The sequence below is a fragment of the Saccopteryx leptura genome, chromosome 3, assembly GCF_036850995.1.
Source record: "Saccopteryx leptura isolate mSacLep1 chromosome 3, mSacLep1_pri_phased_curated, whole genome shotgun sequence".
In the NCBI taxonomy this organism is placed as follows: Eukaryota; Metazoa; Chordata; class Mammalia; order Chiroptera; family Emballonuridae; genus Saccopteryx; species Saccopteryx leptura.
Genome location: NC_089505.1, coordinates 96,740,847 through 96,756,253, shown reverse-complemented (window position 1 = coordinate 96,756,253; position 15,407 = coordinate 96,740,847). Strand labels below are relative to the sequence as shown.

General features: G+C 51.5%; 1 protein-coding gene across 2 annotated transcripts in view; it reads left to right on the top strand.

Annotated features, from left to right (window-relative positions):
- CAPZB (capping actin protein of muscle Z-line subunit beta) overlaps positions 1 to 15,407 on the top strand; it is a 135,234-nt gene that overhangs the window by 99,611 nt on the left and 20,216 nt on the right. The window lies entirely within an intron of this gene.

Below are 15,407 nucleotides of genomic sequence, written 5' to 3'. Positions count from 1 at the left end.
ACCCCAACCCTGTGCTGCTCTAGGAGGCCGCTGGGGGTCGCTGGCGGGAGAGGGTCAGGGTTCCGCTCAGTAGGCAGGAGGAGCATTCTTCCAGTTCACAGCAGATTCAATAGAACACACTGAATAAAGAATTTCTTTTAGAAGTTGGTTCAGGAGGAAAACTGACAGCTCGATGCCATGCACAAACAACCCCCCAACATTTAAGCAGATGTGTGAAATTCAAAGGCACGTCCAGGAACAGACGTCCCTCAGCGTTTCACTGTCCTGGGATGCATCGCTGTGTCACCAACCAGCTTCATCTGCCGCGCGTCAGGATTTTATATGCACTGGCTGGATCCTTGTGAGACCCTCTGGGGAGGATAGTTTTGCCCTTTTTAACAGATGAGTTGACTGAGGGTTCAAGAGGCTAAATGAGTCACACTAGGCCACAGGAAGTAGAAGTAAAAAGCTAGGGTTTAAATTCATATTTGTCTGGAGTTTTTTACATTAAAGTCACTATCAGTGTTTAAGGAGCTCTGGCATCCAGAACTTTGCCCAGTTGTAGAATAGCTCCTTCTCCAGTGATGCTGAGCTGATTCATTGCTGTCTCGTTTATTTGTAGTTATTTTTACTGTCTTCTTTTACTTAGCTGTCTGGCAGGAAGCCAGTCCAGCTATTAAGAACTTCCAAGTGGAATCAGTTTTGTATTATAGTGATGATTCGGTGATAATATAATGGTGATGATAGCGGTTGCCATCCAGAGATTGCAAGGACCGTGTCAACTGCCTCACGATCTCCTTTATCTCATTCGATCTTCTGAACAGCCTGTGAGAGCGGATTGTCCATTTTACTGTTGAGTTGACAGATTCAGAGAGGTGAAGTAACCTGCCCATGTTCACGTGGCCAGTAAGGGGTGTAACTGGGCTATCCAGCCATCCTCATCCAACTCCAGAGTCTAAAATGTGTTCATTTACTCAGGGACATGTTGCCACAAGTCAGGTACTTGCTAAGTGCTGAGGGTATGGCCTTGAACCCAGCATACCAGTCCCTGCCCTCATGGTGCAGCCATTGTGGAAAGACGAACAGTGCGGTGGGAACAGGTGCCATCATGCATGGTGAGATAGCGAGTGACTTGCAGCTGTGAAGAGAGTGTTTGGAAAGGCCATTGCAGAGGTGATGTTGGAGCTGAGGTCCAATGCCCAGAAGGGGCCAGCTCTATCAGGAGTGGGAAAGAATGGTCCAGGCAGAGGGTGCTTGTGCTGGTGTCTCCAAGAATCAGAACAAGGGTGGTTCTGGTTTCTTACAGACTTAAAAGTTTGGGTTGTGATTTCCTGAATAAGGTGATGCAGACATGTTGCCTTGTGCTGTCCTTTTGGGCCAGACCTGGGAGAGCCCGGTTTCACCTTTGACTCCCCCCCCCCCCATATTTCTGGTTCATATACAGATGCTCCTCACTTTACAATGGGCTTATATCCTTATCATAAGTCAACAATATCATAACCAGGAAGTACATTTAATGCCCTAGCCAGTTGGCAAAGTGGATAGAGCATCAGCCTGGTGTGTGGACATCCCGGGTTTGATCCCCAGTCATGGCATACATGAGCAGTGACCATCTGCTTCTCTCCCCCTCCCTCTCCCCCTTCTCTCTGTCTACCTCTCTCACAGCCAGTGGCTCAATTGGTTCGAGCATCGGCCCTGCACACTGAGGATAGCTTGGTTGCTTCAAGGATCATCCCCAGGTGGTGGGTTCCTGGCTGAATCCCTGTCAGATTTCTGTCTGGGTGCATGCAGGAGTCTGTCTATCTATGTCCCCTCTTCTCACTTAAAAATAAAAAAGATAATACATTTAATATCCCTACTGAACAGCATAGCTTAGCCTAGCCTAGCCTACCTTAAATGTGCTCAGCACACTTACAGCAGCCTACAGCTGGGCAGTCATCTTAGGTTTCATCTCAAGAGCGACAGCCTTCCTATTATCAGAAGCAGGAGACACAGATGGGCATTTTGTGGGCATGATGGACTGCAAAAATACAAATAACATTCAAAGACCCTGGCAGTACAGTACAGAGTATCAGCTATTGATCCTGGCGACAGCGTGGCTCCTGGGAGCATCGCGAGAGTATTGTGCCTCACAGTGCTAGCCAGGGAAAGATCAGACTTCGAAGTGGGGTTTCTACTAAAAGTGTATCACTCTTGCAAAATCATAAAATGATATACAGAGGGCCACCTGTGTAACAGTACATGGTCAAGCCCTAGCCGTATAGCTCGATTGGTTAGAGCATTATCCTGATAATGCAAAGGTTGTGGGTTCAGTCTCCAGTCAGGGCACATACAAGAACAGATCATATTTCTGTTGGTTTTTCTCTCCCTTTTCCCTCCTTTCTAAAATTAATGAATATACTTTAAAAAATACCCGGTCAGTCTTAGGTGTGTGCCTTCAGTGGGATGTTGATTGGCCTACTATCTTGAGTATTTCCCATTATCATTTTAAAATCTTCAAAGAAATCCCTTAATCCTTAGAGTGACCCTGCAGGGGAGGTGGGAGTTACCTCCTCGAAGCGGGTCACATGCTGGGAAGTGGCCCGCCCTGGGATCCACAACCTGGTCTGGTCTGACTCTCTGCAGCGCCTCCTGAAGAGGTGTCCACCTTTCTGGTGGCTTTTAAGCTTTAATGACCATATTTCTGTGTGCCTACACTCTCCTCAGAAAGTGAGCTGACGTGCTGGGGATACTGAGAGGTGTGGTAGGACAGCTTCCTTACCCAGGTGAGGAGTCGAACTGGACAGGCCGGACCCTGAGGTCCTGTGACAGTTTGTGATGGTGGAGGGTGCTGTTCTGTCCCCAGCGGCGTCGGTGTGCTGCTTCAAGAGGGGAAGGGGAGAGTGCAGGCCTCAAAGAGGTACCCCCAGAGGAGGGCAGGTGGCCAGGCTCTCCCTGTGTGACAGCAGCCCTGGGCCACTGAAGAGATGGTGGTTTGAGCTGCCATTGGGGACCCAGGGTTATCAGAGCATCCTGGGGAGCACTCTCCTGAGACTTTGTGTGAGGAACACATTCCCAGCTCTACCACACATAAGGAGCCAAGCCCCTCTGGGCTGTGAATTGTTGGTGGTCACATTGATGGCCATGCTGGAGCCCGGAGCATGAGCTCTTTTCCCCGTGGTTTTGGAGCGGATGAAGTCAGTCTGGCTCCGAGGTCTTGTCTCTGCCTTGGACAGTATGGGCCAGTCATTACTCTCGGTTTTTTAAAGGACCAGACTGTTCTTTGGCAGAAGGGACAGGAGGTCATGCCTTCTCTTTAGCCTTTGTCCCAGCCCCTCCCCATTAACTTATCCCACAGAGCTGGAACGTGGATTTACCCATTCGTCTCCCTTTTCTGTTGGCAAGTGCGCTCAGGAAAAGATGACTCTGAGAGGAGGCATGTCCCCCTCGCAGCCCCACCTCATTATGCTGCCTCGTGTCTGGGCTTTAGTTACTCTGAGCTGCTACAGAGGGGGCGGGAAGGTGGCCTGTGTCCTGGGCCTGGTGAGAGGAGCCCAGAGCCTCAGGCAGATGACCCCCCCCCCCCGGTCGCACACCAGAAGAAAAGGGAGTGATGGAAAAGCCACTGCCCGAAGAGCAGGACTGCCCAGCACTGTGCCCAGGAGGGCCGCCCACTCCAAACCTGAGCGTGGCCTGTGCCCCAGGGCTTGAGGAATGTGATGAGCAGGCGTGTCCCCCCATGCTATCTGGGTCCTGACAGCACAGATGTTCTGGACCCTTGGATCCTGATGAATGGCAGTTAGGACTGGGTTTGGCTTATGCTCAGGCAGGCCAGGCACCCTGCTGCAGCTGCACCAGGTCTTCCCAGGAGAGGGTACTCACTGTCCCCCCAGAGGCTTGTCCCTGCCACAAGCACCTGAGGACCCTGCCCTGGGCTCTGGGCTCTGCTTCTGGGTCTGTAAAGGTGTTGACTCTGTGGGGAGTTAGGTTTACTTTCCAGCACATGGAGTTGGTATGGTCAGGGCGGGAAGTAGCCATCTGGCTTGTTACTCCGGTGGGAAGCAGTGCCCTTCTTCCTTACCCATGCACGCCACTGCCCCATTATGGAGTAAACCTGCCAGCAGTCAGGAGCGTGGCTCTTTTCCAAGGTGGGCATAGAGGCGAGTAGGGGCCCAGGGGCATGAGATCTGTGTCCTGCATGATCCTTTTGAAGCCATTGATTCCTTGTTTGCCCTGCTACTTAGAGTTTTCTGCCAAAGACCCCCACCTCCACTCCTCTCCCACGTGTATGGGTTTTTTGTTTGCCATTGTCAATGGCAGGAAGGGCCCATGGTTGTAACTTTCCCCTAGAAAATAACTCAAGCAGCTGTGAGCATTACCCAGGCAACCCTGTTTTTAGATTAGTCAATTTGCTGAGGACAGGCATGTTTTGCTGGGCTGTGTGAGGTCATTACTCTGAAGTCATCTTGAATTTCGTCAATTGCCTCCCCCAACCCCTCCCATCCTGATCCCCAACATCTAGACTGCTCTCTTTCTTCTTACCAAGCCCCAAGATGAGAACCCTCAGCCTCCACCGCTGATTCACGGGGCTGGCTCAGGGAATGCCGTTAGAATACAGCACAGGGAGGGAGGCAGCAAGGGCAGGCTCGTGGGCGGCTGGCTCATGGGATCCCTTCTTTCTCGGCAGAGTTGACTCTGCTTATATAGGCCCAAGCCTGGGATAGCTCATCAGTTATAAAACCTCATCACTTGGCCTAAATGATCCATCTTTCTTGAAAGAGACTTAGCCATGGGGCCCTTGGAGTGGGGTAGGCACTGGAAGCTGCCAGAAAAACATTGCATTGGTGCTGTGAGGCACCAGTTGGCGGCCATGAACCCCAAGAGCACTGCTTTGATTTTTCGGGTTCCCAGAGAAAATGGGAACCTTCACTGCTCCGGCTTTCATGTTGCATCTCACCGTTGCCTCTGTCGGCCCAGGTTCTACTGAGACCAGATGTTCTAACCGAAGGGGCTGGCACTGCTTTCTTCCAAAGATGATTACTCCCATCTGTGCCAGACATCTTGCCCCGTGCTCTGCGATCCTTGGCTCTTGGCTTGCAGCAGATAATACCTTCAAACATGCGGTTGCAATTTATTGGCCTTATAAGTTAATTTTAGTGGGTGTGCAATTGATTGAAATCAAAGCTTAATGAAGGCCAGAGTCAGGGAGGGGGTGGAGGAGCCCAGCAAGAAGCATATTGTGTTCCCTCTCGCTTTAGGTCAGATAATCTTCCAAAGCTTTAATTAGCTTTTCTAATCAACCGTTCTTGTCTGGAAGAAGTTTACAGAATGAGACAAGACTGGCACCCCATGGCAGTCCCAGAAGCCCACAGGCCTCCCCCTTGCCCCCCGCCTCCAGTCCCCTTCCCCAAGCCATGTAGGAATTGTGCTTGTTTGCTCTCCTTCCTCCCATTCTTCATCCCTGGGCCATCTGACATTTGAGCAGCGCTGGCCCAGGATGGGCAGGGCATCCATATTCCTGTGTGAAAGAAGTGCATTGCCTTGGTTCCCTAGGTTCCTGGAACTCCTTGTGCCCAGCTTCCTCCCTGGACCTCGAGCCCTGAGCTCCTGGGACCGTGCCTTTCTTGGATGGGAACATTGGGCTTGGAGAATTTTAGTGTTTCTGTCCTAATGGGAATTGTGGAAGGCAGTGCCAGATCTTCTGAAGAAGTGGAAGTCACAGAAGGCCGGGAAGCAGGTAATGGTGGGGTGCCCAGGCAAGAGATGCAGACACCTCCCTCGGAAGTTACAGAGACCCACACTGTGTCCAGGCTGGAGGGCAGGATGGGGAGGATTCAGGCTGTGAAAGAAACTTGCACTTGATTATCTGTTCTGCTTTTACTCACTGACTTGAGGCAAGTAAGTAAACTTTGAGTCTCTGTTTCCTTATGTTTAAAAGGTACCACTGCCCGTCTTAGGGATTGAGGGGGCGTTGGGTGAGGTGCTCCCCTTGCACTGACTCATGTCCACTCAGCAACCTCCGAGCTGTCAGTATAACAGCTTATTCTGACTGTGCAGCAGTCATCTCACTGGGGGTCTTACATTCTGTGCGGTTATGAGCGTGCATGTGGGGTTGGTGGGTGTAAGTGGGGAAGATGGCAGGTTTTATGTTGCCAGCAGCCTTAAAAGACTGGGTTCTGGTTGGGGCTCTGCCACCAGCCCACAGTAAGACTCAGGTAAATCTCTGTCTCAAAAATGGAGTGAAGTGTTTCCATCTGTGATGACGAGAGAGAGAGAGAGAGAGAGAACTTAGGGTCATTTCACAAATGTTTGCTGAGAACCTGCTATGCTCTGAGGACTGGGGTCGGAGTCACAAGCTCTTGGAAGCTTGGATCTGGCTTCCTTGAGACTTCACACCCTCCCTCCCCGCACCCCGCACCCCCAGCCCCTCACCCCTGTGTGCCTTTTATTTTGGCTGCTTCTGCCCTGTCTCCTTTTCACTGGAATAACTCTTGCCAGAACCTCCCAGGGCACCGAGTTCTGAGTCCTTGTGAACCACCGAACCTCGGGTGGTCTCAGTGAACCTGGGCTTAGCCGTGTATCCTGGGGGAGTAGGGGTCAAGGCTGTGCTTTGAGCAGTGGCATTCACTTGGCAAAGACCTGAGGTGGTTCCTGGGTTGTGTGGTCAGTGGGTGAAGGGTGGGGGTAGGCATGAGAGATGGAGAAAGGTACGTAGGCCCTTGTTGGACATGGGCTTTGAGTGGTGTTCTCAGTGCATTGGAAAGGATTGGAAGGGTCCCAGGGATACATAGGACAGCTCTGATGTGCATCCTAAGAAATTCCTCCCTAAGCAGTTTGGAGGCTTGGATTGGAGAGGCCGCGAGTGGAAGACCCTGACCCAGACTCCCCTTAGTCTTCACTGCTCTCCAGAGTCTGGCTGGGTGAGGTTGCAGGTTAAGGTTGCCCAGTGCTTCCTGAAGCACTGTCAGAAACAGCCAGGCCAGCCTGCCTCCAGCCTCTAGCCTCAGAACCCCACTGGGAAGGGGCGAGGGCACGGAGCAGAGGAAGCGTGAGGCCATCAAGGATTGTTCAGGAAAGCTCTGGAGTTGAATGAAACCTGGGCCATTGGGTTGGGCACATTCCCCTCACTCTGCCCCTTCAGAGCAGTCTCGGTGGCTAACGGTGCCCAGACCCTTCTACCTTGCCCAGCGGTGGCGGGCCTCTTCCTGGACGGACGGAGAGCTCTCCTGCAGATCCTGCAGCGGTACCGCTCACCGTGCATCTCATGCTCCAGGGGCAGCGGCGTAAAGACAGAGTGCCATCTGGCTTCCAGCTTGTTAGTGTATTAATTAGTATTTGGGTTCTCACATGTATGATTTGTATCTTCAGCCATGCATACAGAGAGTCTCTGAGACTCCTGCCCCGCCTGTAGTGGGACTGGCTTGCTGCTGCCTTGGGCTTGTGTGAAAGTGCTGGAAGCAGTTGATAGGGAAACCCAAGTTCTCCTCAGCTGTGCGTCGTAATGAATGGAGAGACCGGTCGGGAACCCTTACCAGCTTTCTGGGGAGGTGAGGCTGCTTCCTGCTCTCACAGTGTATCAGCTCTCTTGTGACCACTGTTCTTAAGCAGAGATATATCTGCTACAGTTTCAAGAGCCCCTAAAGAGTGGATCTAGACAAGCCTGCAGGTCACCCCCCCTCCCCCCACTGGTCTCAGCCTAGAGGCCACATGGGAGTGTCCATTGCAGGTCCCCTTCCTCTGGCGTCCTCATGCTGTAGTCCTGGGTCTGGTCGCCTTGGCATGCACTGAATTCATCTGCTAAAATTTATGAACATGATCCCTCGAGTCAGCGTCAGGGACTCTGCTTCCTCCAGAACCCTTGGGTTCCCGTAACCATGTGGGACAGTCATGCTTTGGGTTATGCAGTTCCACGTGTCGGGTGAAGACATCTGGAAACAAGGGCTAGCTCCCTCCGTGGCTGAGCTTGCTAGAGACCCTGTGCTCCCGCACTGCTTCCAGGTTGCTGGTAGATCCCTCTTGAGGGGAGCGGCTTTGTAGAAGTATCAAGGATGGGTGGTCTTCTGGATGTCCAGCCCGCAGGCCCCAGCTGCCTCCCCGAGGTGGAGGACTTTCCTTTCAGAATTCCCGTGCAGGACACTCAGTCTCATGCCCCGGATTGCCAACTATTCCTTTCCTTCTCTGAGTTTGTCCTTCACCTAAGGTAGTGGCCTGGCTGCATGTGAGTGTTTAACTCCCCTAAATCCAACCTCACAGGCTGAGCCAGGGCCGTAGGGGCCAGCCAGACCCCAGGTCCAAGTCCAACTTCCCACCTCTCAGCTGTATCACTTGGGTGCATTGCTTTCTTTTCGCTGGGTTTCAGTCTTCTTGACTGTAATATATGCAAAGCCATGGCCCGGGGTGGGTTCTCAGAAGTGGCAGCTCAGGCCAGTGGTGTTGGCTCTGAGATTCCAGGAGGCCTTGACCGTCCAAATTCTTATGTTCTGGGCTGAGCGGGACTGGCAGTATTTTCACAGGTAGTCCAGAGAGGCAGATGGTCACAGTGGTGCTGAGTGCAGATGGTTTGGTCAGATCCAGAGCCAGATTGGCGGCGCCTGCAGCGGCACCATTGTTTTCAGATAGGCCTTCATTACTTCTCTCCAAGTAAAAAAAAACAAAACACGAAAGCCTTGTAAAGGGAGGCCGTAAAGTGCTGCAGCCGCCGTCCAGATGTGCACTTCTGAGTGCAACTGGCATTAAAGTTGCACATGCCTAAGCCCATTGGTATGTGTGCTCAGGGATTGTTGCACCTGTGTGTCCTGGAAGGAATTTCTGCAGAATACCTGTCCCGTGTCCATGGGCAGACTCTGGGACACGTTCCACAGATTGTGGTGAACACAGCTGGTCTCAATACACAAACAAGGGTGCTTGGCTTCCAGTGGCAGATCAGGATGTGGCCAGCCCAGAACCAAGTGTGAGCTTTCTCCATTTTGTGCGGAGCCAGCTCCACCCCCCGGGGCCGTGGGTATGGGACTGCGTTCCCAGAATAAGCAGAACCTTGCTTCCCGGGCAGTTCAGAATGCACCAAGGTTAAAACAAGGGAGAAGATCTCAGCCTCAGCCCAGAGAGAAAGGCCATATGGAAATGAACGGCCACCGATGGTTGTGTGCCTGCTGTATACCAGGCTCCGTGGCCAAGACATCCGGGCCACTACTTCCGGTGCTCTTCCTCGTGCACCTATGAGGTGGGGGGGAGAACCCATGTGTCCCAGCCCCTCATAGTTGTGGCTGTCGGCCTGCCTTCTGCAGCTGTCTGTGGGTTTTCCAGAAGCTGTAACCATCGGGCAGCACCCACTTCCTCCTGTTGGACAGGGGATACACTTAGCTTCTTGACAGTGGCCAATTTAAAGCCAATAAAAAAGGAATGTTGGTCCCCACTGCAAGGAAGGAAGCAAGCCAGGTTTTAGATGCCTCTTCAAGCAAATTGGAGCTTTTTTCCTGGAGTGGAGTTGAATTGTTCCCACCTGTGGGTACCAGGTGCCTTTTCACATTACAGAGATGTTAAGGATGATCAGAAAAACAAACTACTGCTAGTCGTTGGGGATCTTTTTTTTTTTTCTTTCTCAGGTGGGAGGGAACAAAAAGGCACTGTCTTGGAGCAGAAGCTCAGCTGCTGCTGGAATGGCTCTGCCTCTGGGCTTTTATCTTCCTGCCTTTGCCATGAGATAGTCAGTAGGCAGGGGAGTCTGTCGGAACGAGTGCCCACCTGACCTCCTTGTTCCTGTCCTCACCAGGTGCCTGCTACAGTAAAGAGTGTCCCTCCTGCCTGACCAGGCGGTGGCGCAGTGGATGGAGCGTCAGACTGGGACACAGAGGACCCAGGTTCAAGACCTCGAGGTTGCCAGCTTGAGCATGGGATCATAAACATGACCCCATGGTCGCTGGCTTGAGTCCCAAGGTCACTGAGCCCAGGGTCGCTGGCTTGAGCAATGGGTCACTGCTCTGCTGTAGCCCCCCAGGTCAAGGCACATATGAGAAAGCAATCAATGAACAACGAAGGAGCCACAAAGAATTGATTCTTCTCATTTCTTTCCCTTCCTGCCTGTCTATTCCTGTCTATCTTATTCTCTGTTTCTCTCTGTCTCCGTTACAAAAAAAGAGTGTCCCTCCTGACCATTTATCACAGGTCTTGCTACTACTGCTTACTGAGGTCTTGGAAGCAGACCAGACCACATACATTACAGAAGGACACATAGGGAAGTAATACTCTCACGGACTCCTACAGCTTTGTTTCATGTAAAGACCAGTGTTCTTAGTTTGGCAGTGGAGGCTAGAGGGGGTTCCGCTGGTCCTCATTGCACTGACTTTTATTTCAGGGCATCCCTGCGACGCCCACTGCGTGCATCTGTCCATCTCTCCCTCATCGCCCTCGCAGGTCCCTTCACCTCCAGCCAGGACTGAGGCTGTGAGCACTTCCCGTATTTGTGCTGTACCCCAATGCAACAGAAGTGTCCAGACCAGAGCCAGCCTTCCAGGTGGACCGCCAGCTGCCCCACAGAAGTTCCTCTCCAGCCTACAGTATTCTTTCTAGAAAGTATTGGAATTCTGAGGTTCGGAGAGCTGGTCTGCACAGAGAGTACATTGAAGTGGTAAAGGGTATTTCTGTGAGGATTAAGTAAAACAGATTTGAGTGGAATGTGATATACTCAGGTCCAGTATACCAGTTCTTTAAAAGTATAGGATGTGGAAGGAATTCCATGACAACACGTAAGAAAAACTATTTTGTTTGAGCCAAGTACAAGCTCGGTGTGTGTTGATATGACTAAAGTGTGGTTGCCAAAAAAGCTGATTCGCTCTTGTTTTCTTTTTTTTTTTTTTAATTTTTCTGAAGATGGAAACAGGGAGAGACAGTCAGACAGACTCCCGCATGCACCCGACCGGGATCCACCCGGCACGCCCACCAGGGGCGGTGCTCTGCCCCCCAGGGGGCGATGCTCTGCCCATCCTGGGCGTCGCCATACTGCGACCAGAGCCACTCTAGCGCCTGAGGCAGAGGCCACAGAGCCATGCCCAGCGCCCGGGCCATCTTTGCTCCAATGGAGCCTCGGCTGCGGGAGGGGAAGAGAGAGACAGAGAGGAAAGCGCGGCGGAGGGGTGGAGAAGCAAATGGGCGCTTCTCCTATGTGCCCTGGCCGGGAATCGAACCCGGGTCCTCCGCACGCTAGGCCTACGCTCTACCGCTGAGCCAACCGGCCAGGGTCCGCTCTTGTTTTCTTGATGGACAAGTAGCCTCTACTTTGAGGGTGTTGCTGGTCTCTGGATTAGTTCATGCACAGTCCAGACGTTGTTTTCATACCCTTAAGGAGGAGGATAACCAAGATATGGGGACATAAAGCCATGCCTTATGAGGAATAATGACCAGAAGGTCAGGGAAAAGGAATGGGATAGATGTAAGCCATCTTTAGACATGTAAAAGAACTACATGAAGAAAGGATGGTAAGCTCTAGTTTTGTGTGGTTTCTGAAGGGAGTGGGTAGAAGTTCTCACTCTGGTCCAGCAGGAACAATTTGAATTGTTCAAAAGTGAAACGGTTGCCTTGGGAATGGAGTGAATTCCTTGTCACTAGAGGCATGTAAGTGAAATTCTGATCCAGCGTGATTAAGCTGTTAAAAATCGGCGCTGCAGGGCTGAGTCTGCCTCGTCCAGGCCCCAGTGCAGACAGCAGATCCCGGACAGGCAGAGCTGGGAAAGGCGCTAGCGAGCCTCTCTGGTCCAGCTTCTGCATTTCACAAATGGGAAGACAGTCTTGGGCACCACACTGGTACCAAATAAATACTCTGTGCCTTCTCTTGGCTTTATTAATAAAGCGACTGCAGGAGAAAGCCCCTCCCATTTCAGCAGGTAGGGGCTTACCTTATAGCGCTCCCTGGCTTGCCTGGGTTTGGGGGTGACTGCCTCTGGCTCCCCATTGCAGATGGCATAGCACTGTTGGAGGTCCAGCCCTCCAGCCCCATCCTGTGAAGGTGGCTCAGCCCATTTGTGGCTAAAAGACCATGACTGAGTGAACCCAAGAAAGGCCCGCTCCCAGCAGGTCCATCCTGCCTTGGCTCGTTTGTGGAAGGCTGTTGCCTGTGACTTTTACCTGTTGGGGACTTCTGTATTAGAAGTACAGTTCGGCTATTCTCCCAGGAGGCGATTTTGAAAGAACTAAAGGCCAACTTGAAAGTCCATTCCAGCCTGTCTTTCCTGTTCCATGTGCAGCCCGGTGTTAGCCGAGACTGGGAATTGGCTAATTTACAGCTACAGCTCAGGTTCCTGAAACAAGTCTCCATCGAGGACTCCTCACATTCCTCAGCTTCAAACACTCCATAACGCTTTGGGAGCCAAAATACTTTCTTTTCTTTTTTCTTTTGTGTAGTAGGTCATTTTGAGTGTGAAGTATTATGTTTTCCCCTTTTTTCTGCTTCCCCCAGAAGCCTTGTGGTTGAAGAGTTATGGACATAGAATCTGTACGTGTGACTATGACATTATTCAAGTGGGAAGAGTGATATTCAGGGAGAAATGACAGAACTCTGAGAGTTACTGACACGTTAGATTTTCAGTTGGTCCAAGTTCAGGGATCTAACTGATGATAGAGAATAAATTCAACCAGATGCTTAATTGTAATTGACTGTGCTGATAAATCATCAGCTCACCTTTTGCTCATGGCTCATCCAGTACAGAGGTGTCCCCTGGTGACCTGCTCTTTTGGAGTTTATGAAACCTGTGTCTGCCTGTTGAAATTGACATGCTATTTTTCAAGTGGCGGGACTTATGGAAGCAATCCAGAGTGGCCCCGTCTCCTAAGTCTCAGCTGTTGAATTCCCTGCAGTTCTCTTTGCCTTGGGAAATGTTCATGTTTATTGGGAAAGCCTTGAAAGCCACCAAGACTATAGGACTAGTATCCCTCGGTTGAAATTCTCTCCCTGCTGGATCCCAGCAGTATTACTCCAGTTCCTAGGCTGGTCTGTCACCCCCCACCCCCACTCTTGATGTTCTTGGAGCTTTCAAGAGCCCCCCCGGCCACAGGGTTCAAGACTTCCCAAGGTGGCTTCTTCATAGTCTTCCTGAAGATGGTCCCTGTGTTGTCTGGCTAACAGGTTACTCAGCCTCTTTATCATGTGTGTGGGTTTCAGCCCTAAGAAAAGCCTCTGCTTTCATGTTTGGGCCTCCACATTTTAAAAATGTTCTCTGGGCTGCCATCTTAACCAGAGACCTCAGTGCAGGAAGAGGGCCTTCCCCCTTACGCCCAAGTCAGCTGAGCCTGTCCACCTCCCTCCCTCCGGGAGAGCTGGGGTTTCAAAATGGTGGCGCCGCCGGGCGGGGCCCAGGGCTGAGCCAGGTTAATTCCTCTGCAGCCTGCTCTCATCACTGGGCCGCATTTGATCGTTCATTCGCATTGGCGTGCGAGGCCCAAGAGTGAGCTGCTGGCGATGGTAGAGCCACCTTATTGGAATAGCATGTTAGCATTTAAACAATATTAATACTATTTGACTCATTAAATATACAAAGGCCAGTTAAAGTGCTTCCATGTGTGTGCTGTTAGCTCTGGCGGGCAGTTCCCCGGATGGCTTTATGTGGTTTCAGACAACATTTTAGCACATTCTTAAAATACCCACAAAAGCCTTTATGTAAAAACTCATAAATGTGAACCACATAAAAATTATTTTTTTTCCTGTTTCATGTCATTATGATCAAAGTACAGTAGGTAAGTGAATTTTCAAAAACTTGTTGAGGTCCCTCTTTAATTAATGCTTCACGCACAGAGCAGAGCCGTAAACGAGCCGTAAACCTTGTAATGGGGGCTGTCTGTGTGCCCCACAGTCACCTCGCCAGGGGCTTTGCCCGCAGCCGTCCCGACAGCACTCATCCGAGAGGCAGGTCCTCCTGGGCTGCCTCTCGGATTCTGATGGCGCTCAGTCCTCTGCTCTCTTTGTCTTGGAGCCTCCTTTTGGGACTCACAGCTTGCAGCCCCGCAAGTCCCTGGAGCGTCCTTTGGGCGGATGGAATGCGAGTCCGTTCTTGACCTGTGGTGTTGGGGTCGTACCTCCCCAAGCCAGGTCTCAGCACATCCACCTCACCTTGGCAGGAACGCCCGGTTGGAAGCTGGAGCAGAGTCGCAGTGAGGTCCATGGCATCACCCCTGACTCCGCTGCCGTCATGTCTTTATTAGAGTCAAATTGACTGTAAATTAGGATACTGCCCAATGGAATACTACCCCAGCTATTAAAAACAATTATGGAGATCGTGTAGCTCCGTGGAAAAGTGCTAATGGTTCCCTGCCAAGTGAGAAAAGCCGAGCGCAAGGCAGCACTGGTGCTGGGCTTATGGTTACATAAAAGTTATGCGTCTGGACAAGGACTGGAAGCAAATTTGGAAAAATCAGATTTATGGAATAAGTTGATATATGGTACTGTGGGCTAATTTTTAAATTTCCTTTTTTTTATAATGTTCTTCACAATTTTTTTTTAATTTGGGAGAATAGTAACCCACATGGAGGTCAGAGTTGAGTTGCATTTTACCTCCTTTCTCTCCTGTATTTTGAAATGTTGGGACCGGTCAGTGTGGCCCACGGGAAGCTAAGCAAGCCGAGAAGCAGCTGCCCAACACAGGAGCCAGGCCACGAGACCTGGGCCATGGAGGGGTGTGGGACTGGAAATGGCCGGTTCTACCTTGTAATACGTTCATGTTGCTGTTTTGTTTTTCTGGGAGAAAACAAACATGAGGGATGCGACTGAGGGGATCAGCTGTAGGCCACCTGGTGCTTTGGAACTGGTCACCAGGCAGTGTCGCCAAGGGCAGTCACGACATGATCTATCCTTGTTCCCTTCCTGGGCAGCCTGGCCCACTTTCCCCGCTGTTCCATCACACAGGGCAGCGAGTCTTGGACCAGAACTGCACCACCCTCTGGTTTGGGGTTTGGGGCCTTGAGCCGTGAGGGTGGGAGGGTGTCAATGCCCAGTGGGCCTTGAGCCCTCATTCCAGGATAGCCTACGGAAAAGAGGAATTACTGGCCCATCCTTTTTGCCAGCACAGGAAAAGCCCCGTTTTTTTTCAGGTTGTTGTTTCTCCCCTTTTGATGTGGGGCTGCCCTCCCTCCATGTAGACTAAAGGGGAAAACCAGGGGGGAGAACCCAGGCATCTGTCACCAACAGGACGGGTGTTCCCAGGTTGCTGGCGGCCGTGCCTCTCCTCCCTCAGTAGTGTAGGGGGTGCCTCCTAGTGAACTTGCAGGCCGAGGGAGCCACCAAAGTCCAGAAGAAGCCAGAAAGGGCTAGGGAGCCCCTGCTGCGAGCTCGCCTGAGTACGAGGGCTTCAGCTAGAAGTGACTGATATATCTCCACAGGTCCTAGGAACATTTCAGATTGCCTGAGTGTGCCGTTCCCTGAGGGCGGTCCCAAACCAAAGCATTTACCAGTGCTATGGGCCCCAGGA